The sequence below is a fragment of the Macaca thibetana genome, chromosome 16 (assembly GCF_024542745.1).
Source record: "Macaca thibetana thibetana isolate TM-01 chromosome 16, ASM2454274v1, whole genome shotgun sequence".
In the NCBI taxonomy this organism is placed as follows: domain Eukaryota; kingdom Metazoa; phylum Chordata; class Mammalia; order Primates; family Cercopithecidae; genus Macaca; species Macaca thibetana.
Window position 1 is genome coordinate 48,724,001 of NC_065593.1, and position 26,125 is coordinate 48,750,125.

Below are 26,125 nucleotides of genomic sequence, written 5' to 3' on the forward strand. Positions count from 1 at the left end.
CCAGGTTGGAATGCAGTGGTGCAGTCATCATTCACTCCAGCCTCAATCCCCCAGGCTCAGGTGATTCTCCCACCTCGCCTCCCAAATAGCTGGGAGTAGAGGCGCATGCCACCATGCTCAGCTAATTTTTGTTGTTGTTGTTGTTCTTTTTCTTTTTTTTTTTTTTTGAGACAGAGTCTCACCTGGTTGTCCAGGCTGGAGTGCAGTGGCATGATCTCGGTTCAAGTGATTGTCGTGCCTCAGCCTACCAACTAGCTGGGATTACAGGTGCCTGCCACCACGCCTGGCTAATTTTTGTATTTTTAGTAGAGATGGGGCTTCACCATGTTGGGCAGGCTGGTCTCAAACTCCTGATGTCAGGTGATCCGCCCTATCTCAGCCTCCCAAAGTGCTGGGATTACAGGCGAGAGCCACCACACCCAGCCCCTGATGGGAGGGATCTTAATGAAGTATTTTGCAGTCATGAAGGAAAAAAGATAATTTAATAAAGCCTAAAAAGCAGCAATGAAAAATGTTAAATGTCTAGAAAAAAAAAAAACCCAGAAACAAAATAAAATATAAATTAAAAAAAGATCTCTACATTATTTCATTCTAATTTAATAAATTACAAAACTCTTTTAACACAGCAATGTTAGAAAATATTTACTGTCTAGAATTTTTCTCAGTCTTATAGAAGGTAAATAAATACTTATTTCGAAGTAGACCAGTAAGTTAATTTGCTTAAAGCCTGATAAACCACACCATAAGCTACCTGTGAAAATAGGCCAGGGAATCCTGGAAATAAAAGTGAATGGGAGATCAGGCAAGGTGGCTCATGCCTATAATCCCACCTCTTTGGAAAACTGCTAGAGGCCAGGAGTTCAAGACCAGCCTGGGCAACACAGTGAGGCTCCCTGTTTTAAAAAAGAAAATAAAAAACATAGCTTTGGCTAGGCATGATGGCTAAAGCCTGTAATTCCACCATTTTGGGATGGAAGGGCAGGAGGATAACTTGAGGCCAAGAGTTTGAGACCAGCCTGGAAAATACAGTGAGACTCTGTCTCTACAAAAATTTTAAAAATTAAGCTGGGAACAGTGGCTCACAGCTGTAATCCCAGCACTTTGGGAGGCTGAGGTGGGTGAGTCATCTGAGGTCAGGAGTTCAAGACCAGCCTGACCAACATGGTGAAACTCCGTCTCTACTAAAAATACAAAATTAGCCACGCGTGGTGGTGGGAGCGTCTGTAATCCCAGCTACTCGGGAGGCTGAGACAGAAGATTCACTTGAACCTGGGACATGGAGGTTGCAGTGAGCTGAGATCATGCCCTTGTACTCCAGCCTGGGAGACAAGAGTGAGACTCTGTCTCAAAAAACAAAGTAGCCAGGCATGCTGGTATATGCCTGTAGTTCCAGCTACTTGGGAAACTGATGTAGGAGGATCTATTGTGTTCAGTTTGAGGCTGCAGTAAGCTACAATCATAGCACTGCACTCCAGCCTGGGTGACAGAGTGAGTTCTTTTTTCTTTTTTTTAAGATGGAGTTTCGCTCTGTCGCCCAGGCTGGAGTGCAGTGGCACAATCTCGGCTCACTGCAACCTCAGCCTCCTGCGTTCACACGATTTGCCTGCCTCAGCCTCCAGAGCAGCTGGGATTACAGGCACCTCACCAACACACCCAGCTTTAAAACAAAAGTTTTAAATTTTGATGTTATCCACTTTATCTATTTTTTCTTTCGTTTCCTCAACTTTTGGTGTCAAATCCAATAAATCACTGCTAAACTCAATGTCATGAAGTTGTTCTGCTTTCTTCCAAAGATTTTATAATTTTAGTTCTCAGATACAGGTCTTTGCAAGACCATTTATTGAAAAGACTATACTTTTCCCCACTGAATGGTCCTGGCATCTTTGTCAAAAATCATTTGACCATATATATGAAGGTTTATTTCTGAGCTCTCTATTCTATTCCATTGGTCTTTGTCTGCTTTATGCCAGTATCACACTATTTTTAAATATTTTCAGTTTTGAAGCAGAAAGTGCTTTTGGTGATTGAAATATTTGCATGATGTCAGAAAAACTATTAATAGCAACTGAACTGGTTTCAAGAATCTTTCCTTATGTTTTCTTACACATTTACTTCCTCTAACAGATTTCTGATATTTTGATTTCTCTCCAACTATAGAGGCCCATGTAAGGGACTATTTAAAACAGATAATAAGTTAAATAAGCTGGGAGGGTTAAGCAAGGAGCAACATGGAAAGCAAATATAACTGATCTATATCCTGCAATCTCAGCAAGACACCAGCAAGGGACAGGAAAACCCCTGAATAAAAGCCCAGAGAACAATTATAGTGAATAATGTCTAGAGAATCTGCCTTCTCTAAGGAGAACCAGATACTTGGATAGAAAGGGGGGAAACATCTAGTTAAAATGATGAGCAATCTCTGAAACTGTGGTTATAATTTTTCAGCTTGCCTGAAATGAAAGAAAAGCATTCTGATTTGGAGGTTGTTGAGTTTCATTCGAAAAACATTTTTACCACCTGCCACCTACAGGCACTTAAGTCCCTACTGTTAAGTAGCTCATGGCATAGGGGCTGGAGGTAGATATAAAATAAGTAAAATATATGTGAAAATTTCAATTAGCGATGAGTACTATAACAAAGCTGAGTAATGAAATAGAAGAGTGGTCAAGGAAAGCCTCCCCTAGGGGTAGGCATTTGATTTAGAATCTAAATGATCAAAGGAAAACAGATTGCCAAGATCTGGGGAGAAGAGCATTCCAGTAGACGAAATAGTGGGTGTATGACAAAGGCCTGTTTGAAGATCAGAAGAGACAGTGAAGTTGGACTGCAGCAGCAGCACAACCCTATACTGAGTTCTTAATTATGTACCAGGCGTCATTCTAAGTGCGTAAATTTACATACTAATCCAATGACTCCCTAAAAAACAATTCTATAAGATCGGTACTATTAGCATTCTCATCTTATAGATGAGGATATTGAGCAAAGTTGTTAGTCAAGGGTCAAAATATGATTAAAAAAAAAAAAAGACTGGGCGCGGTGGCTCACACTTGTAATCCCCAGCACTTTGGGAGGCCAAGGTGGGTGGATCACCTGAGGTCAGGAGTTTAAGACTAGCCTGGCCAACATGGTGAAACTCCATCTCTACTAATAATACAAAAATTAGCCAGGCATGGTGGTGTGTGCCTGTAATCCTAGCTACTTGGGAGGCTGAGGCAGGAGAATCGTTAGAACCTGGAAGGCAGAAGTTGCAGTGGGCTGAGACTGCTCCACTGCACTCCAACCTGAGTGACAGAGTAAGACACCATTAAAAAAAAAAAAAAAGTTAAAAGGCTTTGTGGACATAATAAATGATTTCAACTGTATTCTAAGTTTAGGGAAAGCCTAGGCCAGGCATGTGGCTCATGCCTATATATAATCCTAGCACTCTGGGAGGCCAAGGCAGGAGGCTCACTTGAGGTCAAAAGTTTGATCTTTTTTTTTTTTTTCTTTTTTGTAAAGACAGGGTTTTGCAATGTTGCCCAGGCTGGTCTCGCCAAAGTGCGGGCATTACAGGCGTGTGTCACCACACCTGGCCCACGGCCAGGAGTTTGAGGCCAGTATGGGCAACACAGTGAGACCCCGACTCTGTAAAAATGAAAAAATTTAGCTGAGGATTGTGGTGCATGCCTGTAGTCCTAGCTATCCAGGGGACTAAGACAGGAGGATCACTTGAGCTCAGGAGTTAATGGTTGCAGGGAACTGTGATCACCCCACTATGCTTTGGCCTGGGCAACAGACTCTGTCTCTTAAAAAAAGAAAAAGCCTGGGCAACAGACTCTGTTTCTTAAAAAAAAAAAAAAAGAAAAAAAAAGATAGGTTTCTATTGGAAAGGTGGGATATAAAACATTTAAAAAAAATTTAATATAATAATTTTTTTTTAAAAGGTAGAGAGGAATATACCCATTCATACAAGTATTATAGGCATAGCCTTGAGGCTTTTAAAAGTCTAGGATTCCTTATCAAAAAGTTCCAGCAAAGCCATTTTGTAAATAAAAGGGTCTATATGGCCAATCACTATTCTTGTTGCACTTTATGCAAATAATCAGGCCACATACAATAAGACTAAAAGTTACTTTGCACACAAATTGATTACTACAATTTGTCTTTGATAGAAATAGGGGACTAAAGAGAAAAATAATATGCTTCAAAAGAAAACTATAATATACCTTGTATCATATTCCAACTCCGACCACTGTTTTTGAGTTATTGTCTGTAATTCAGACTGAGTTCTGAATTACCTCTAACAGTGTCCTCTAACAAACCTGGATATATATATTTAAAAGCTTGTTTTCATAGATCCCATCAGGAATAAGATCTGTTTTTGAAGGACTACTTAAACTAGGACTTATACTTCTATACATGTAGAGATTTCTCTTTCTTCTTGTCAAGGTCTGTACCTGCTATTTTTATTTTAATTAATTAAATTAATTAATTAAATTAATTTAATTAATTAATTAATTAATTTAGAGATGGAGTTTTTGTTCTATTGCCCAGGCTGGAGTGCAATGGCGCAATCTCAGCTCACTGTAACCTCAGCCTCCTGGGTTCATGTGATTCTCCTGCCTCAGTCTCCCGAGTAGCTGGGATTTACAGGCGCACGCCACCATGCCCAGCTAATTTTTAGTAGACACGAGGTTTCCATGTTGGCCAGGCTGGTCTCAAACTCTTGACTTCAGGTGATTCACCAGCCTTGCTTCCCAAAGTGCTAGGATTACAAGTGTGAGCCACTGAGCCCGGTCTTATTTTTTTAAGAGACAAGATCTCACTCTGTCACCCAGGCTGGAGTGCAGTGGCACTCTTGCCTCAGCCTCCTGAAGAGCTAGGATTACAGGTGTGAGCCACTGAGCCCGGTCTTATTTTTTTAAGAGACAAGATCTCACTCTGTCACCCAGGCTGGAGTGCAGTGGCACTCTTGCCTCAGCCTCCTGAAGAGCTAGGACTACCAGTGTATGCCACCAAACATGTCTAATTTTTAAGTCTTTTGTAGATGGTGTCTTGCTGTGTTGCCCAGGGTGGTCATGAACTCTTGGCCTTAAACAATCCTCCCACCTCAGCCTCCAAAAGTGCCATGATTACAGGGTGAGCAATGGCACCCAACCTTGTCTTGTATCCCTGAACGCACTTGTCTGGCCACAACCTGGGATTCATGAATGTTTACAATTAAATATAAAAAAAAAATCATTCCTCAGACTCAGACATGTGCCCCTAGTCAGCAAGAATTAGCTATAGTGGTTGTCACCCCTAATCCCTCATGAATGAAGAATGTAAATAGAAAAGGGGGGACTGAAATAGTGCCCCAAAGAATTAAAGACATCAGTGAGTAATATAAATTTTTAGTTTGTGGGATAGCAGATAAGGAAAAAAACCAGAGTGGGTGCGGTGGCTCACACCTGTAATCCTAGCACTTTGGGAGGCCAAGGCAGGTGGATCACCTGAGGTCAGGAGTCCAAGACCAGCCTGGTCAATATGGCGAAATCCCGTCTCTACTAAAATACAAAAATTAGCCAGGCGTGGTGGTGGATGCCTGTAATCCCAGCTACTTGCACAGGAGAATTACTTGAACCTTCGAGGTGTAGCAGGTTGCAGTGAGCCGAGATCACGCCGCTGCACTCCAGCCTGGGTGACAGAGCGAGACTCCATCTCAAACAAACAAACAAACAAACAAACAAACAAACAAACTTTAGGCCAGGCACGGTGCCTCACACCTGTAATCCCAGCATTTTGAGAGGCTGAAGAGAGCAGACAGATTGAGATTGAGCCCATGAGTTCAAGATCAGCCTGGGCAACAGGGCAAAACCATGTCTCTACAGAAAATACAAACTACCTGGGTGTGGTGGCGTGTGCCTGCAGCCTCGGCTACTCAGGAGGCTGAGGCTGGGAGGATTGTTTGAATCAAGGAAACAGAGGTTGCAGTGAGCTGAGATCGCCCCACTGCACTCCAGTGATGGAATGAGACCCTGTCTCCAAATAAAAAGAAAAGAAAAGAAAAGAAAAGAAACAATTTGCTGAAACTCCTTCTGCTTGTAAGATCACAAAACTGGATGACATCAGCTGGAACCAATGTGCCCAACTGAAGTCTGCATAGAACCAGTTTGCTGATGTCACAGCTGGAATTTCCATTACGTTTCATAGTAATTCCCCCTGAATTTGCACATGCAATCCATGAGGTAGCATGAAGAGACAGCCATGCATGCCTGAAGACTTTCCAGACCTCCCCTTTCCTTCTGCCAGTTACCCGCTGATCTAAGAATTCATCCCCTAAACCTTTTCTAATAAAATTAGTGCATTAAAGCCAGCACAGGGCACCAGATTTGAGCTGGACTCCTGTCTACATGTTAGTCGACTTGCAATAAAAATATTTCCTTTACTCAAAAACTCAGTGTTGGCTAGGCACAGTGGCTCATGTCTATAACCCCCAGCACTTTGGGAGGCTAAGGCAAGGAGGATTACTTGAGCCCTGGAGGTTGAGACCAGCCTAGGCAACATGGTGAGATCCTGCCTCTACAAAAAACACAAAAATTAGGCCGGGAGTGGTGGCTCAAGCCTGTAATCCCATCACTTTGGGAGGCCAAGGTGGATGGATCACTTGAGGTCAGGAGTTCAAGATGCGCCCAATCAACATGGTGAAACCCAGTCTCTACTAAAATATAAAAATTAGCCAAGCGTGGTGGCACATGCCTGTAATCTTAGTTACTTGGGAGGCTGAGGCAGGAGAATTGCTTGAACCCAGAGGGCAGAGGTTGCAGTGAACTGAGATCACGCCACTGCACTCCAGCCTGTGCAACAGAGCAAGACTCCCTCTCAAAAATTAAAGAAAAAACAAAACACAAAAAATTAGCTGTGCATGGTGGCGTGCATGTATATGTAGCCCCAGCTACTCCAGAGGCCAAGGTGGGAGGATCATTTGAACCCAGGAGTATGAGGTTGCAGTGAGCTTTGATTATGCCACTGCACTCTAGCCTGGATGACAGAGTAAGCCCGTTTCTAAAAAACAAACAAAAAACAAAACCCCCTGTGTCACAGTACTAGTTTTGAGTGCATCAAGCACTAAGCCTCTTTTGCTCAGTAACAAAACCTTCGGCTTTTAAATTTAGCTGCTGCAATATTTTATCTTCTCCTTACCTGTCATATTATTTATTTTCCCTTCTTTCATTACACTTTACTGTCCTTTTAACCATTTCTGATTTTTTCTTATTTTTCATCTCTTTGTTTCCAAGTCTTGCCTAGATTCTCTATTAAGGCTCTTTTTTTTTTTTTTTTTTTTTCCCTTTTCAGTTTCTAAGTGGCAGGTAAGGGAGAGAGTATCAAATAACCAGGAAAGGTGGTATGCCTTTCTTCTTCCCTTGAGACAAACTTGCTACCACTCTGATGCTTCTCCTAACAAATTTTCTATCTTCTTCAATATTGATTATCCAACTCCACTCCCAGATAAACATATATACTTCCAATCTAGGTAACTCAATTTCCAAAACAAAAAATATATCTAATGTAACAAAAACATTGCATTGACGAAATGCTGCTTTTTCCTGTCATTCACTAAACTGTACTTTTATGAGGAGTTTCATAATCTAAGTTTCTTAGGTTTGCCAAAACATCACTAACTCCTGAGCAATTTTTATAAATATTATATAGGGGTGCCAAGAGTCATAGGTGAGAGGCTTTACAAGCAATGATCCTAATTAGACTTTAGTAACCTGTTCTCTATGAAATAAAGCACAACGGACAGACGTGAAACATCAGGTAGGTAGTCAGATGTGGGCAGACCTAGGAGATACTATTAAACACACATCTCAACAATCCTAATTCTGTTTTTAGCATGTCCTGAAGGGGTTCTAAGTATTAAGCTGCCATTGAGTTAACTTTTCACCTGGATTTGAATGTTTTAGAACATTTAAAAAATTAAAAGGAGAAGACAAATATAATCACTGTGTTCCTCTATTAAAGTAGTAAGAACTGACCGGGTGTGGTGGCTTACACCTGTAATCCCAGCACTTTGGAAGACCGAGGCAGGCAGATCATCAGGTCAGGAGTTTGAGATCAGCCTGGCCAACACAGTGAAACCCATCTCTACGAAACATACGAAAATTAGCTGGGTGTGGTGGCAGGCGCCTGTAATCGCAGCTATCAGGAGGCTGAGGCAGGAGAATCGCTTGAACCCAGGAGACAGAGGTTGCAGTGAGCTGAGATTGTGCCACTGCACTCCAGCCTGGGCAACAGACCTAGACTCCATCTCAAAAAAAAAAAAAAAAAAAGTAGTTCTTACTACTTTTTGGTCTTTCCAGTTCTAATCTGGCTCCCTAATAAGATGGATATAAGCTTCAGCACTTAAATCCCTTCTACCACTCCACATCTAGTATGTCTAAGTATTTGCTATTATTTAGCACCCTTTAAATTGTATGTTTTTTTTTTTTTTTTTTGAGACGGAGTCTCACTCTGTTGCCAGGGCTGGAGTGCAGTGGTAGGAGCTAGGCTCACTGCAAGCTCTGCCTCCCGGGTTCACGTCATTCTCCTGCCTCAGCCTCCTGAGTTGCTGTGACTACAGGCGCCCGCCACCACACGTGGTTAATTTTTTTTTTGTATTTTTTAGTAGAGACGGGGTTTCACCGTGTTAGCCAGGATGGTCTCAATCTCCTGACCTGGTGATCTGCCCGCTTCGGCCTCCCAAAGTGCTGGGATTACAGGCATGAGCTACCACGCCTGGCCTAAATTCTATTTATTCTATGTAATTGATAATGAAGACAGTCACCTTTTTTTTTTTTTTTTTTTTGGAGATGGAGGCGCATCCTGTTGCCCAGGCTGGACTGCAGTGGCGCGACTCGGCTCACTGCAACGTCCCTCTCCCAGATTCAAGCAATTCTCCTTTCTCAGCCTCCTGAGTAGCTACAATTACAGGCACACGCCACAATGCCTGGCTAATTTTATTATTTTTAGTAGAGACGGGCATGTTGGTCAGGATGGTTGCAAACTCCTGACCTCGTGATCCACCTGCCTTGGCCTCTCAAAGTATTGGGATTACAAGCGTGAGCCACGACGCCCGGTCTTTTTTTTTTTTTTTTTTTTTTTTTGTATTTTTTCTGAGATGCAGTCTCGCTCTGTTGCCCAGGCTGGGGTGCAATGGCGGGATCTCAGCTCACCGCAACCTCCACCTCCCTGATTCACGTGATTCTCTTGCCTCAGCCTCCCAAATAGCTGGAATTACAGGCATCTGCCACCACGCTAGCTAATTTTTGAATTTTTAGTACAGACAGGGTTTTGCCATGTTGGCCAGGCTGGTCTCAAACTCCTCACCTCAAGTGATCTGCCCGCTTTGGCCTCCCAAAGTGCTGGGATTATAGGTGTGAGCCACCTCGCCCAGCCGAGATAATTATCTTTAGAAACCAAAATAAAATAATTGGTGGGGTAGGCTGCCAGGGTTTTAGCTACTACAGCAATTATTTTTTTCCTTCATAACAAACATTTATTTATTTTTATTTATTTATTTTTTGAGACTGAGTTTTGCTCTTGTTGCCCAGGCTGGAGTGCAATGGCACAATCTCGGCTCACAGCAACCTCTGCCTCCCGGGTTCAAGCGATTCTCCTGTCTCAGCTTCCTGAGTAGCTGGGATTATAGGTGTGGGCCACCACACCCGGCTAGTTTTGTATTTCTAGTAGAGATGGGGTTTCTCCATGTTGGTCAGGCTGGTCTCCAACTCCTGACCTCAGGTGATCCGCCTGCCTTGGCCTCCCAAAGTGCTGGGATTACAGGCATGAGCCACAGTGCCCAGCCCAAAATTTACCTTTTAAAATACACACTTTAAAGTGCATAATTGATTTTTTTTAGTATATTCACAGTGTTGTGCAACCATCACTACTATGTAATTCCAGAACATTTCAACAATCTCAAAAGATTCCCTGTACCCATTAGCAGTCGCTCTCTATCCCTCCCTCACCCAAGCCCCTGGCAACCACTAATCAACATTCTTTCTCTATGGATTTGCCTATTCCACACATTTCATATAAATGGAATAACACTGTAATGAAGACTTTTGTGTTGGCTTTCACTTAGCACATTTTAAAGAATATATCCATGTTGTTGCACATATTCATACTTCATTCCTTTTTGTGGCTGAATAATATTCTACTGTATCCATTCTCCAGTTAATGGACAATTGGGTTGTTTTGACTTTTTGGCTATTACAAATAATGCTGCTATAAGCATTCCAAGTTTTTGTGTGAATATATTTTCAGTTCTCTTGGATATAGCTAGGTTATGTGGTATTTCATTGCTTTTTTTTTTTTTTTTTCTTTTTTGGGAGACCGAGTCTCACTCTGTCATCCAGGCTGGAGTGTAGTGGCACCATCCTGGTTCACTGCAACCTCCGCCTCCCAGATTCAAGTGGTTCTCCTGCCTCAGCTTCCCGAGTACCTGGGATTACAGATGCGAGGCACCACACCCAGCTAATTTTGTATAATTAGTAGAGACAGGGTTTCACCATGTTAGCCAGGCTGATTTGGAACTCCCAACCTCTAGTGATGCACCCGCCTCGGTCTCCCAAAGTGCTAGGATTACAGGTGTGAGCCACCATGCCCAGCCAATTATGTGGTACTTCTATGTTTAGAGATTTTAGAAACTGCCAAGCTGTTTTCCACAGTGGCTGTACCAGTGTACACTGTAGTGTACAGTTTCACTAGCAATTTGTGAGGGTTTTAATTTCTCCATATCCTTTTTTTTTTTTTTTTTTTTTTTGAGCTGGAGTCTCACTCTGTTGCCCAGGCTGGAGCGCAGTGGCACGATCTCAGCTCACTGCAACCTCTACCTCCCTGTTTCCAACGATTCTCCTGCCTCCCTCAGCCTCCCAAGTAGCTGGGATTACAGGTGTACACTACCACACCTGGCTAATCTGTGTATTTTTAGTAGAGACAGGGTTTCCCTATGTTGGCCAGGATGGTCTTGAACTCCTGACCTCAGGTGATCTGCCCACCTCAACCTCCCAAAGTCCTGGGATTACAGGGGTGGGCTACTGCGCCCAGCTTAATTTTTGTATTTTCACTAGAGACAGGGTTTCACCTTGTTGGCCAGGTTGGTCTTGAACTCCTGACCTCAGTTGATCCACCTGCCTCGGCCTCCACATCCTTGACAATACTTTTTGATTACAGCCATCCTAGGGAATGCAAAGTGGTTGTTATTCTTAGCATTTCCCTGATGGCTAATGATGTTGAGCATCTTTTCATGTGCTTAATGAAAGCAGCAGGCTTTCACAAACTACAGTAAGGTTTTCACAAACTACCTCAGGAGGGAAGAAGATTAATGGGCAAAGTTTAAATAATGTATATATACAGTACATGTCTTTAAAACATATACTATATAGGTACATGTTTTCTTCCTCTCCCCTTCCCTTGTTGAAAAGAGTCAGTCCTAAAGCCATTAGGAGGGGCACAGCAAGGTAGGTGTCAATGCCAGGTTAGAGGTTGGGGGCAGAAGCTTGAAAAATATGTCAGAGTCCAAGCAGAGTGAGGAGAGGACCCTTGAGAAGGGTGACCTAGCAGGAGATACTGGGACACAAGCAGGGTGAATGGGCAGCCTTGGGTAGAATATCAGAGACAAAGTAAGGTGAGAAAGGCATCCACACAGAGGACAAACCTAGTGTGGGTTGTAGAACCCAAGCAGGACTTTGTCAGTGCAACAGGAGGAGGGTGGCAGGCATGAAGTGCCCGAACCCAGTGAAGTGAAGAGGGCATCTTTGAGAGAGAAAGAGAGCGCGCGCACAACTGTAGAGTGAAATTGGTTAAAATCAGGGGAACTGAGTAATAAAATACATTAACCATAACAAAGATGGGCAAGGTGGCTCATTCCTGTAATCCCAGTTTTTGGGAAGGCCAAGGTGGATCACTTGAACCCTGGAGTTCAAGGTTACAGGGAGCTGTAATCATGCCATTGCAGTCTAGCCCGGGCAACAGAGCAAGATCCTATCTCTAAAAACAAAAAAACATTAACCATAACAGAAGCTAGGTTTCTGTTACAAAGGGAGTTGTGAATCTGGAAAGGGAGAAAACTAGACTAAATTACGCAGTGTTGGATTGGAATTGGAAATGTCAGTATATTAACAGAAACACAGTTCTCAATATATACAGATATAAACATAAATGTAAATTGTGTACATATATGCACATGTGTTCATGTACATACATATACACACACACACACACACACAAATACACATATATATTTTTTCTCCCCCCCGAGCTCTGCCTACCAAGGGGGCCTGGAGCAGTAACCCCCCAATGTCAATGGTATTTAACTCCCAGATACTGGCTTCTAAACATTTCTTTCTAGTAGAAGGAATCAGGGCTCCTTGGAGAAACAGGGCAGAGAAAATGTAAGAGGAGCCTGGAACACCTTGTGATAGAAAGCAAGTGAGCGCTCAAAGAATGATGGGGACATGTCAAAAAGTCATGGTAGGGCGGGCGCGGTGGCTCACGCCTGTAATCCCAGCACTTTGGGAGGCCGAGGCGGGCGGATCACAAGGTCAGGAGATCGAGACCACGGTGAAACCCCGTCTCTACTAAAAATACAAAAAATTAGCCGGGCGCGGTTGTGGGCGCCTGTAGTCCCAGCTACTCGGGAGGCTGAGGCAGGAGAATGGCGTGAACCCGGGAGGCGGAGCTTGCAGTGAGCCGAGATCGCGCCACTGCACTCCAGCCTGGGCGACAGAGCGAGACTCCGTCTCAAAAAAAAAAAAAAAAGTCATGGTAACCAGCTTGAAGGGGCTCCCATTGGCCAAATCTGGGACAACCTGAATATGAAAACAAACGAGAGTAATGAATTATAATTTACTAAATAAAAAAGGGAAGCCATAAATTCGGACTGATGTAAATTAATAAACTGAAGTTTAAGAAGTATGGGACGGCTGGGCATGGTGGCTCACGCCTGTAATCCAAGCACTTTGGGAGGTGGAGGCGGGTGGATCACCTGAGGTCAGGAGTTCGAGACCAGCCTGGCCGACATGGCAAAAGCCCGTCTCTACTAAAAATGCAAAAAATTAGTCGGTCATAGTGGTGGGCGCCTGTAATCCCAGCTACTCAGGAGGCTGAGGAATGAGAAGCACTTGAATCTGGGAGGCAGAGGTTGCAGTGAGCGGAGATCGCACCATGGCGCTCCAGCCTGGGAGACAGAGCGAGACTCCATCTCATTTAAAAGAATATGAAGATGAGAATAATTAATAAAACATAAGATGTTCTTGGATAGCATAATTTAGTACCTTAGAAGATACCAATACTTCCCAATATAATTTAATTTCCTGATTAAATGTCCAATATATGAATTCAATCCAAACAGGTCTCTTTTTTGCTTAATGAAAAAAATTGATTCTGAAGTTGATATGGATGAAAAATGTGTGAAAATCACCAAGAACTTATTAAAAAAGACAAAGAGGAGGTGCTTCCCCCCAGCCCCCGAAACAATGTCTCACTCTGTCACCTAGGCTGGAGTGCAGTAGTGCTATTTTGGCTCACTGCAACCTCTGCTTCTGGGGTTCAAGCGATTCTCCTGCCTCAGCCTCCTGAGTAGCTGGGATTACAGGCATGTGCCACCACACCTGACTAATTTTTATATTTTTAATAGAGACGGGGTTTCACCACGTTGGCCAGGCTGGTCTTTTTTTTTTTTTTTTTTTTTTTTTTTTGAGACAGAGTCTCGCTCTGTCGCCCAGGCTGGAGTGCAGTGGCCGCATCTCAGCTCACTGCAAGCTCCGCCTCCCGGGTCTACGCCATTCTCCTGCCTCAGCCTCCCGAGTAGCTGGGACTACAGGCGCCCGCCACCTCACCCGGCTAGTTTTTTGTATTTTTTTAGTAGAGACGGGGTTTCACCGTATTAGCCAGGCTGGTCTCGATCTCCTGACCTTGTGATCCGCCCGTCTCGGCCTCCCAAAGTGCTGGGATTACAGGCTTGAGCCACCGCGCCCGGCCGGCCAGGCTGGTCTTGAACTTCTGACCTCGTGATCTGCCCGTCTTGGCCTGCCAAAGTGCTGGGATTACATGCGTGATCCACTGTGCCCTGCCGAGGTGCTTATTAAAATGTACAAAAATTACTGAATTCCAAACAATATGGTAATTATAAAGAAACAAAAAAATTGATGGAACAAAACAGAAGTATCCAGAAAGGCCCCAAATACATGTAGGAATTTAATACATAGGAGAGTTGACTTTTCAAATTAGTAGCAAAAGAATGAATTATTTAGTAAATGATGTTAAGAAACCTCATATTTGAAGAAAGTAAAATCCCTGCCCTCAAGCCATATATTAAAAAATTCCTATGATAGCTTTACTGGCAAAATGTTGACAATTAATTGAAGTGGAGTAACAGGAGTTTCATTATACCATGCTGTCTACTTTTATGTTCGTTGGAGTTAAGAATTCCATGAGAAAGAGTAGATTTTAGTGGATAAGAAGGAAGGCAGGTTGAGTTTTTGGAGTATGCCTAAAGAACACGAGAAGCTGGTCTGCATCTTTGATAGGATGTGGTAAGAATCCTCAACAATAGTCTATGACTATCAGAATTCCACATTAAGCCAAGTCCTTGGAAAGCCCTTAACCTTAAAAGTGTTCTGTGCCACTAAATTTTGTTATCAACATTTTACCACAATTAAAAAAACAAAACAGGCTGGGCACAGTGGCTCACACCTGTAATCCTAGCACTCTGGGAGGCTGAGGTGCGCAGATCACCCGAGGTGGGGAGTTCGACACCAGCCTGACCAACATGGAGAAACCCTGTCTCTACTAAAAATACAACATTAGTCAGGCGTGGTGGTGCACGCCTGTAATTCCAGCTACTTGGGAGGCTGAGACAAGAGAATCGCTTGAACCAGGGAGGCGGAGGTTACAGTGAGCCGCGATCGCACCACTGTACTTCAGCCTGGGCAAAAAGAGCCAAACTCCATGTCAAAAAAACAAACAAATAAACCAAAAACTTTCTGTAGCATAATGCTGAAATAGATCATAACCAACTTCCTCTTCTCCTTCTTAAATAAACCCAGAAACTCCCTAAAAAAGAAGCTCATAGCAAAATGTAAGCAGAAATCTCCTTATTAAAATACTGAGAAGTCTTTGTTGTTTTCAACTTAAGAATCAGCACAAATTTTATTACAATACAATATTAAAAAGAATTCTGGGCTGGGCGTGGTGGCTCATGTCTGTAATCTCAGCACTTTGGGAGGCTGAGGTGGGCAAATCACGTGGTCAGGAGATCGAGACCAGCCTGGTCAACATGGTGAAACCCCGTCTCTACTAAAAATATAAAAATTAGCTAGGCATGGTGGAGTGTGCCTGTAATAATCCCAGCTACTCAGAAGGCTGAGGCAGGAGAGTTGCTTGAACCAGGGAGTAGGAGGTTGCAGTGAGCTGAGATTGCATCACTGCACTCCAGCCTGGCAACAGAGCAAGACTCCATCTCGGGGGGAAAAAAAAAAAAAAAAAAGGAAGAGAGAGAATTCTGTCTCTCAGAGAATTATTAATGTTTAAGGATAGTTTTTCAAATTTCAGATAATAGCAATTCTACATTCTAAGATTACCTTACAAACTGTCCACTAAAGCCCAATGAAGAGAGATTTAAAAAGGATAGCAGGGCTGGGCACAGTGGCTCACACCTGTAATCCTAACACTTTGGGAGGACAAGGTAGGCGGATCACAAGGTCAGGAGTTTGAGACCAGCCTTGCCAACTTAGTGAAACCCCATCTCTACTAAAAATACAAAAATTAGCTGGGCGTGGTGGCAGGTGCCTGTAATCCAAACTAGTCGGGAGGCTGAGGCAGGAGAACTGCTTGAATCCAGGAGGCGGAGGTGGTAGTGAGCTGAGAGCATCCAGCCTGGGCAACACAGCAAGACTCCATATCAAAAAAAAAAAAAAAGAAAAGTATAGCAGAGGGCAGAACTGGGGGGAGGTACTGGAGGCCAGAAAAACAAAAACAAAAAAACAAACAAACAAAAAAAACGAACAGCAGGGACGTAAATCTTTTCATTATTATTATTCTTTTAAATAGAGACCGGGTCTTGCTATGTTGCCCAGGCTGGTCTCGAACTCCTGGCCTCAAGTGATCCTCCCACGCCAGTTTCCCAAAGTGCTGGGATTACAGGCATGAGCCACTGTGCCCAGCCAATCCTTTTATTAAGTCTAATATTGTGTATTACACTTACTTTGACGGGTTGATTCTAATTGAAAAACATATAGATGGTAATACACGTACTGGAAAAAGTCCTTTTTGTCCTTGAGACAGTCACTGTTGCTTATTTATCTTCCCCTAGATTTTGTGCCCCTACAAACAACATACATACACATACACACAGGTTTTGTTTCTTATACAAACTAGTTTTATAACTTGCTTTGTTGACATAATAAAAATGCAAATAATTTCTTATCAAATATTGTCTGCCTCTTGAAGAATTCTGTGCAAAATTTGGTAGATCAACTATCTATACTTGCCTTGTTAAAACTCAATGCTTAAAGCAAAATTTTCTTTTGGTATCAAGTAAAAATAATTAAAAATATATGTTTATAGCTACTTTAAAATTTTAAAAACCCTTTAATTTTTGGAGGTAGATCTATATTTGATCATATTTGTCTGTCTGCCTTCATCCATTCCCTCCTTCCTGAAGACAGTAACAGAAGCATAAAAGGTAAGTGGTTATATACGACCTCACAGCATGGTTTACCAACTTCTGACTCTAAATATTTCACACATAACTATCAGCATAAGAGGCTTTTGAATATAACTCGTATTATACAGATTGGAATATTAAAGCTTAGACTGATTTCTGATAGTGCCCTGTATGAATTTTTTTTTTTTTTTGAGATAAGAGTTTTACTCCTGTTGCCCAGACTGGAGTGCAGTGGCAAGATCTTGGCTCACTGCAACCTCTGTCTCCCAGGCTCAAGCGATTCTCCTGCCTCAGCCTCCCAAGGAGCTGGGACTATAGGTAAATACAACCATATCTGGCTAGTTTTTGTATTTGTTGTAGAGATGGGGTTTCACCATGTTGGCCAGGCTGGTCTCAAACTCCCAGTGATCCACTGGTCTTGGTCTCCCAGAATGCTATGACTACAAGCCATGCTCGGCCCAGTATGAATACTCTACAACAAAAAGAGACTAATAGCCACATGTAACTCAGAAAACAACATATAGTTTTAACAAAATTTTTTATTTCATATTTTTATGATTGTATTTGCTAAGTTCTTTTTTTGTGTTTTTTACTCTGAAACTAGTATGTATTTGCTAAGTTATTGATTGCCTATAAAACAATTCTGCCTCCAAAATATACAGTGAACATAAGTGAAAACTTAAGAATACTCCCAGTATATTTTTGAAGTCCACAGTCGACATGCTGTATAAAAACTAATCAGTTGGCCAGGCATGGTGGCTCATGCTTGTAATTCCAGCACTTTGGAAGGCCAAGATGGGCGGATCACGAGGTCAGGAGTTTGAGACCAGCCTGGCCAACACAGTAAAACCCCATCTCTACTAAAAATACAAAACTTAGCCAGGCATGGTGGCAGGCGCCTGTAATCCCAGCTAGTTGGGAGACTGAGGCAGGAGAATCGCTTGAACCCGGGAGTCGGAGGTTGCAGTGAGCCAAGATCGCACCATTGCACTCCAGCCTAGCGACAGAGCTAGAATCTGTCTCAAAAAACAAAAAAAAAACAAAAAACAAAAAACAAAAAAACCAAAAACCATCAGTCTAGGGCCAGGCACGGTGACTCATGCCTGTAATCCCAACACTCTGGAAGGCCAAGGTGGGTGGATCAGCTGAGGTCAGGAGTTTGAGACCAGCCTGGCCAACATGGTGAAACCTCATCCCTATACTAAAAAAATACAAAAATTAGCTGGACATGGTGGCAGGCACCTGTAATCCCAGCTACTTGGGAGGCTGAGGCAGGAGAATTGCTTGAACTCAGGAGGTGGAGGTTGCGGTGAGCCAAGACTAGGCCATTGCACTCCAGCCTGGGCAACGACAGTGAAATTCTGTCTCAAAAAAGAAAAAACCAAAAAAACAAAAACAAATCAGGCTATAGTCATTTCCTGAAGTAAGCGTAGTATGACTGAAACTACCTGATTCAATGTTTTAATTTAGTACAAGGAAATCAGTTACCATATTCCTAAAAAATCAGTATTAATTGGTAATTCTATGATAAATACTCAAATCTGTCCCAGTTAGAACCAGCAGTAGATATTTCATTTGAACTTGAATTAATTCTTGATTTAATAGTAATAATGTCTGGATACAAGACTGATTACAAGACCAAACGCCTAGGCTGAGCATGGTGGCTCATGCCTAGAAGGACAAGACAGGAGGATCACTTGAGGGTAGAAGTTCGTGATCAGCCTGGAAAACACAGTGAGACACTATCTCTACCAAAAAAAAAAAAATTCCATGCCCCATGCTTAATTTCAGTTGTTTCATGTGTGCATATGTGTTTTGTGGGGAAATAATTATTTTTAAAATACTTTGAGATTAACAGACTAAAATATTCAAATGTAAAACTATATGGAAGTGAGCTGTTTTACAATTAAATAAATTCTTTAGGTGGAAGTGAGCTGTTTTACAATTAAATAAATTCTTTAGGTAATGACAAATGCATCAATATATTAAACTTCCAAAAAGTTTACAAAAAGCTGCTGTTTCTCCAGAACATCTGAGTACATAAACTGAGTATTAAAATGTATGTAGCCTGACACCTGTGAATATAAAGACTTTAATTTGTTTGTTTTGGTTTTTTTGTTGAGACGGAGTCTCGCTCTGTCGCCCAGGCTGGAGTGCAGTGGCCGGATCTCAGCTCACTGCAAGCTCCGCCTCCCGGGTTTACGCCATTCTCCTGCCTCAGCCTCCTAAATAGCTGGGACTACAGGCGCCCACCACCTCGCCCGGCTAGTTTTTTTTTGTTTGTTTGTTTTTTGTATTTTTTTAGTAGAGATGGGGTTTCACTGTGTTAGCCAGGATGGTCTCGATCTCCTCGTGATCCGCCCGTCTGGGCCTCCCAAAGTGCTGGGATTACAGGCTTGAGCCACCGCGCCCGGCCTATAAAGATATTTTTAATTTAAAAATTTTTTAATTTGACTAAATATTAAGATTGAGAAGTGTATAAGAGTTAAGTGGATCATTATATTGAGCAGTTGATTATAAATTCTCAGGAGTAGAATACTCCCGTTTACCTTGTCCAGATGCTCAAGTACTCTGTGTTAACTACTGGGGGTTGCCAGAATCCTCTTTCAGACAGGTGAAGCATGTTTTGATAGGAACACATATCTATAATGAGTAAAATAATGAAACTACTTCCTCAACCCACATAGGAAATAAAACCACCAACAAAACTCAAAAGTTAACCTAATTTTTTTTTTTTTTTTTTTTTTTTCCTGAGACAGAGTCTCGCTCTGTCGCCCATGCTGAAGTGCAGTGGTGCGATCTCGGCTCACCGCAAGCTCCGCCTCCCGGATTCACGCCATTCTCCTGCCTCAGCTTCCCAATTAGCTGGGACTACAGGTGCCCGCTACGGAGCCCCGCTAATTTTTTGTATTTTTAGCGGAGACGGGGTTTCACTGTGTTGGCCTGGATGGTCTCGATCTCCTGACCTTGTGATCCGCCTGCCTCAGCCTCCCAAACTGCTGGGATTACGGGCATGAGCCACTGCGCCCGGCCAACTGTTTTATTTATTTATTTTATTTATTTTTTTTTTTGAGGCGGAGTGTCGCTCTGTCACCCAGGTTGGAGTGCAGTGGAGCAATCGTCGGCTCACTGCAAGCTCTGCCTCCCAGGTTCACACCATTCTCCTGCCTCAGCCTCTCAAGTAGCTGGGACTGCAGGCACCCATCACCATGCCCAGCTAACTTTTTGTGTTTTTAGTAGAGATGGGGTTTCACGGTGTTAGCCAGGATGGTCTCGATCTCCTGACCTCAGGTGATTCGCCTGCCTCGGCCTCCCAAGGTGCTGGGATTACAGGCGTGAGCCACTGCGCCCAGCCTTAACCTCATTAATTTACAGCTGTCCAGAAAAAGGCAAGTCATTACGTATCCCTAAAGTTCTTAATTATATCCAGTACTGTGTTACAGAGGAAATTCAGTAACAATATAAAATATCTGCTTTTCAGAAGCATATATTCTTGTCGAAGAGTAGACACGAGGCAGCTTATTAACCAATATAATGTGTGACCTGAAAATACAGGTGCTATTGAAAGTAATGAAACAATGAGATCAAGATGGGTGGGGACAGTTAAGAAGGGGGTTTTCTCTCATCACCTTTCTTCTTACTTTACAATCTAATTTCTGTCTCTACTCAATGGCAATTGTACCTTGAAGAATACTACAGACTCACTTGTCAAGGCCTTACTATTCAACGGCCTTTCTCAGTTTTTAATAAGCCTCATCCGTTTAAAATTCAGGACACACTGGCCGGGCGCGGTGGCTCAAGCCTGTAATTCCAGCACTTTGGGAGGCCGAGACGGGTGGATCACAAGGTCAGGAGATCGAGACCATCCTGGCTAACCCGGTGAAACCCGGTCTCTACTAAAAAATACAAAAAACTAGCCGGGCGAGGTGGCAGGCGCCTGTAATCCCAGCTACTCGGGAGGCTGAGGCAGGAGAATGGCGTAAACCCGGGAGGCGGAGCTTGCAGTGAGCTGAGATCCGGCCACTGCACTCTAGCCTGGGCGACAGAGCGAGACTCCATCTCAAAAAAAAAAAAAAAAAAAAAAAAAAAATTCAGGACACACTGACCATTCCCTACTTATTAAGAATCTCTTCTCCTGGCTTCTCAGACACCACCTTACATGTCTTTAGTATACTTCTGTTTTCCTGGTTTTTTTTTTTTTTTTTTTTTTTTTTTGAGACGGAGTCTCGCTCTGTCGCCCAGTCTGGAGTGCAGTGGTGCAATCTTGGCTCACTGCACCCTCCACCTCCCGGGTTCAAGCAATTCTCTGCCTCAGCCTCCTGAGTAGCTGGGATTACAGGCACCTGCCACCACACCCAGCTAATTTTTGTATTTTTAGTAGAGATGGGGTTTCACCATCTTGGCCAGGCAGATTTTGAACTCCTGACCTTGTGATCTACCCACCTTGGCCTCCCAAAGTGCTCGGATTAAAGGCATGAGCCACCGTGCCTGGCCTACACTTCTGTTTTCAAATGAAGGCATGTCCCAAGATTTAGTTCTTATTCTTATGCTTTACTGTGTACTAAAGAATGGCTCATAAATCAACTGCACGGGTATACCTGGAGTGCTTGTTAAAATGCAGATTCCTGGGTCCTAGATCAGACCTACAGACTCAGAATCTCTAGGTGAGAAACGTAGGAATCTATCTTTCCTAAACAGTCTCTCTAGGTGGTTTTGTTTTTTTAGACGGAGTCTCACATTGTTATCTAAGCTGGAATGCAGTGGCATGATCTCGGCTCACCACAACCTCCACCTCCCAGGTTCAAGCGATTCTCCTGCCTCAGCCTCCCAAGTAGCTGGGATTACAGGCGCTCACCACCACACCCAGCTAATTTTTTATATTTTTGGTAGAGACGGGGTTTCACCATGCTGGCCAGACTGGTCTCAAACTCCTGACCTCAGGTGATCCGCCCACCTCCCAAAGTGCTGGGACTACAGGCATAAGCCACGGCACCTGGCCCAGGTGTTTCTTAATAATGTTAAAGAGGGATCAGCTAACTACTATAAAAACATTTATAAAATTGTGAATTTAGAGTTTGGCAATTCATTTTTTTTTTTTTAAGAAAACTGCAGAACAAGTAGACATTTCTCTTTTTAATCCTCCAATTAAGTTGTGAAATATACCAGGATAGAAATATAACAACAGTGCATTGCAGCAAGGTTTGATCATTAACTTACAAATTCAAATGTCTAGATGAAGATGAAATTTCTTAATCCAAATCCAACTGATAAAAAATGAATGTCAATGATGGCATTTGAGATTTAATACTCAAAAAAAGTTAAGGCCAAGAATCATTCTTTAGGCCAGGTGCAGTGGCTCACGCCTGTAATCCTAGCACTTTGGGAGGTGCCAAGACAGGTGGATGGGTTTGAGCTCAGGAGTTCTGAGACCAGCCTGGACAATATGGGAAAACTCTGTTTCTACAAAAAATACAAAAATTAGCCAGGCGTGGCACCTGTAGTCCTAGTTACTCAGGAGGCTGAGGTGGGAGGATCACCTGACCCTGGGAAATCGAGGTTGCAGTGAGCTGTGATTGTGCCACTGCACTCCAGCCTGGATGACAGAGTGAGACCCTGTCTCAAAAAAAATAGTAATAATAATTATTCTTTAGACAAAACTCTTGTAAAGTGATTCAAAATGAAGGATGAGAATGGGGTAGAAGGAAGGTTGGACTGCAGAGACGTATCTTTTAGATAATACCTTTTTGTATAGATCTGACTTTTGAAATAACATGTTTTAAATAAACATAAAATTGGTTTTACTTCTGGTCATGGCTGAGTAAGCTTCCACTGAACTAACCTTCCACACACAATTATAAATTCGGAGTGAAATATTAAAAATTACCACCTGAATGTATTGGAAAGTGAACAAAAACAGGTAGATATTAAAGGGAGTAGGGGAATGACAATTTCTAGTTTTACAGCATTTATCCTGAGGGCAAGTTATATTTGGGACTCTCAGAGCATTTAGAAAATGGATAGAAACCTGCAAAGGAAAACTAGAGAACAGAATTCGGAGCAATCACATTGTAGACTGTGGAGAGATCCAATGTGAGGCAACACAAATTCTGTTCAAATTGCTGACTGACCTCTGAACACTGAATGCACAGGGCAGACTCCAAGCAGCTAAGGGTAAAAGAATTGAACTTATATTTGAGCTGGCACCCATGACAGGCTGTTTGGGTACAGCAAAGTTAAACTATCTGCTAAAAAAAATAAATATACTGAATAAGGATGGGGAGGAAAATCCTGATATAGTTTGCATGTCTGTCCCTTCAAGTCTCATGTTGAAATGTGATCCCCAATGTTGGACGTGGGGCCTGCTGAGAGGTATTAGATCATGGGGCAGACACCTCATGAATGGCTTAGTACTACCCCCTTAATCATCAGTGAGTTCCCCTCCAGTTTTCATACACGATCTGGTTGTTTAAGAGTCTGGGACTTCCCTCTTTTCTCTCTTCCTCTCTTGCCATGTGATAAGCCAGCTCCCCCTTTGCCTTCTGCCATGATTAGAGACTTCCTAACTTCTCACCAGGAGTAGATGCTAGTTTCTGGTATATGCTGCAGAATCATAAGCCAAAATAAACCTCTTTATAAATTACTCAGTCTCAGGTATTTAATTATGGCAATCCAAACGGACTGACACAAATCCAAAACTGAGTATGAAAATAAATGAGTGAAATGAACTATATTCTAAATGAATAACCTAAAGAACTAATCAAAGTTAACTTAAAAAAAATTATTGCCAGGTGCAGTGGCTCACACCTGTAATCCCAGGCATTCCAAGCCAGCCTGGGCAACATGGTGAAAACCCATCTCTACAAAGAAATACAAAAATTAGCTGGGAGTGGTGGCACCCACCTGTGGTCCTAGCTGCTAGAAAGGCTGAGGTGGGGGGATCATCTGAGACTGGGAAGATCAAGGCTACAGTGAGCCATAATCACACCAATGCACTCCAGCCTGGGTGACAGAGCAAGACTCTGTTAAAAAATTTTTTTAGAGATGGGGTCTTGCTCTGGATGGGGTCTTGCTCTGTCACCCAGGCTGGAGTGTAGTCGTGCTATCATATACCTCACTGCAGCCTCAAACTCCTGGGCTCAAGCAATCCTTTCATCTCAGCCTCCCAAGTAGTTAGGACTACAAGTGCTCACCACACCTGGCTAATATATATACACACACGCTTTTGTAGAGACAGGGCTCTCACTATGTTGCCCAGGATGGTCTTGAACTCCTGGCCTCAAATGATCCTCCTGTCTTGGCATTTTTTTTTTTTTTTTTGAAACAGGGTCTCACTCTGTCACCCAGACTAGAGTGCAGTGGAGCATCTTGGCTCACCGCAACCTCTGGCTCACAGGCTCAAGTGATTCTCCTGCCTCTGCCTCCTGAATAGCTGGGATTACAGGTGTGTGCCACCACGCCTGTCTCCACTAATTTTTGTATTTTTAGTAGAGATGGGGTTTCACTATGCTGGCCATGCTAGTCTCAAACTCCTGACCTCAAACGATCCACCCACCTTGGCCTCCCAAAGTGCTGGGATTACAGATGTGAGCCACTGCACCCAGCCCTGTTTTGGCCTTTAAAAGTGTTAGGATTACAGCCACGCACCAACATACCCAGCCTCAAAGTTAACTTCTAAACTCAGAATTTTCTTTAGATTATCAGGCTAAAGACAAAAAGCAAAAAACAAAAAATATAAATAACAAGCTCCAATTAGATTTTCTTCACAGTGGTATGGGTTAATCACTTTATGTGCTTTCTAGGATTAAGTAAGCATATTATGGAGTTATATTTCTTCCCTGGAGAAAGAAGTTAAAAATACAGAAAGGAGGAGGAACAGAATGAACCCTAAGGTAATAGACTCGGTATTATTGGGGGTGTCAATATGAACTAGGTATGTTTGCTTATGTAAGAGGATTATAGTTTTTAATCTATCCAGCCATCTATACAGATATAGATATGGGCAGATATAAAATTATGTGAGATGCACACATGCACCCCCCAAAAACCATGTATTTATTAAAGTACATCCATCCACAAGGAAATTAAAAAAAAAAAATACATCCACAACCAAACATGTATTTCTCGTTTTATTTTGTTTTTTTGAGACAGAGTCTCGCTCTGTCGCCCAGGCTGGAGTGCAGTGGCACAATCTCAGCTCACTGCAAGCTCTGCCTCCTGGGTTCACAACATTCTCCTGCCTCAGCCTCCCGAGTAGCTGGGACTACAGGCGCCCACCACCACGCCCAGGTAACCAAACATGTATTTCTTAGCTCTGTCTGATGAGAAAGTCTAGAAGCAATGACACCCAGGAGTAATGAGCATATCTAGCATAAAGACTGTATAGTTTCTGGCTGGGTACAGTGGCTCATGCCTGGAATCCCAGCACTTTGGGAGGCTGAGGTGGGCGCAACACATGAGGTCAGGTGTTTGAGACCAGCCTGGCCAACATGGTGAAACCCCATTTCTTTTAAAAATACAAAAATTAGCCGGGCGTGGTGGCAAGCGCCTGTAATCCCAGCTACTTGGGAGGCTGTGGCAGGAGAATCGTTTGAACATGGGAGGCAGAGATTGCAGTGAGCTGAGATCGCGCCACTGTACTCCACCAGGGCGACACAGAGAAACTCTGTCTCAAAAAAAAAAAAAAAAAAAAAAAGATTGTAGTTTATAAATACCATTCTCTACTAAAAAAATTACAAGGGCTCCTTTGAGAAATTGATTGATTCCAGGACTGAATCAAGGGAGGTATAAGAAGGGTCTGAAACACCTTGTGCCAGAAAACAAGGAAGTGCTCAATGAATGATAGGAACATATTCAAAGGACAAAGGACACAGCTGGATGTGGATCCCACTGAAACAATTTGAGCATCAAAATAATGATAACCCAAATGAGGTAACAATGCACTGAATATATTAGCAATCCATGAATCCATACTGATATAAACACAAACAAATAACAAACTGGATCCAAGAGAAAGCTCTTCTTTACGGTGGAACTCCAACTAATAAAATGTGGAAGTAACAGCAAATTTAGAAAATCATAATCATATTGCAACTGCAATAGTAATAACTGTTTCAGGAAAGAATCAAACTAGTGAGTCAAAGTTTTATGAGAAACAAGATATTTACAATGTCATGGCTAGGCACAGTTGCTCATGCCTGTAATTCCAGTGCTTTTGGAGGCCAAGGTAGGAGGACCACTTGAGGCCAGGAGTTCAAGACAGCCTAGGCAACATAATGAGACCTCTATTTCTACAAAAAATTTAAAAATTAGCCAGGCATGGTGGGGCATGCCTGTAATCCCAGCTACTCAGGAGACAGAGGTGGGAGGATTGCTTGAGTGCAGGAGTTCAAGGGTGCAGTGAGCTTTCACTGGCCACTGCACTTCAGACTGGGTGACAGAGCAAGACTCTGTCAAAAA

General features: G+C 42.8%; 2 protein-coding genes across 5 annotated transcripts in view; both read right to left on the minus strand.

Annotated features, from left to right (window-relative positions):
- CACNB1 (calcium voltage-gated channel auxiliary subunit beta 1) overlaps positions 1 to 26,125 on the minus strand; it is a 240,425-nt gene that overhangs the window by 136,044 nt on the left and 78,256 nt on the right. The gene's annotated exons all lie outside the window — the stretch shown is intronic.
- FBXL20 (F-box and leucine rich repeat protein 20) overlaps positions 1 to 26,125 on the minus strand; it is a 160,043-nt gene that overhangs the window by 56,700 nt on the left and 77,218 nt on the right. The window lies entirely within an intron of this gene.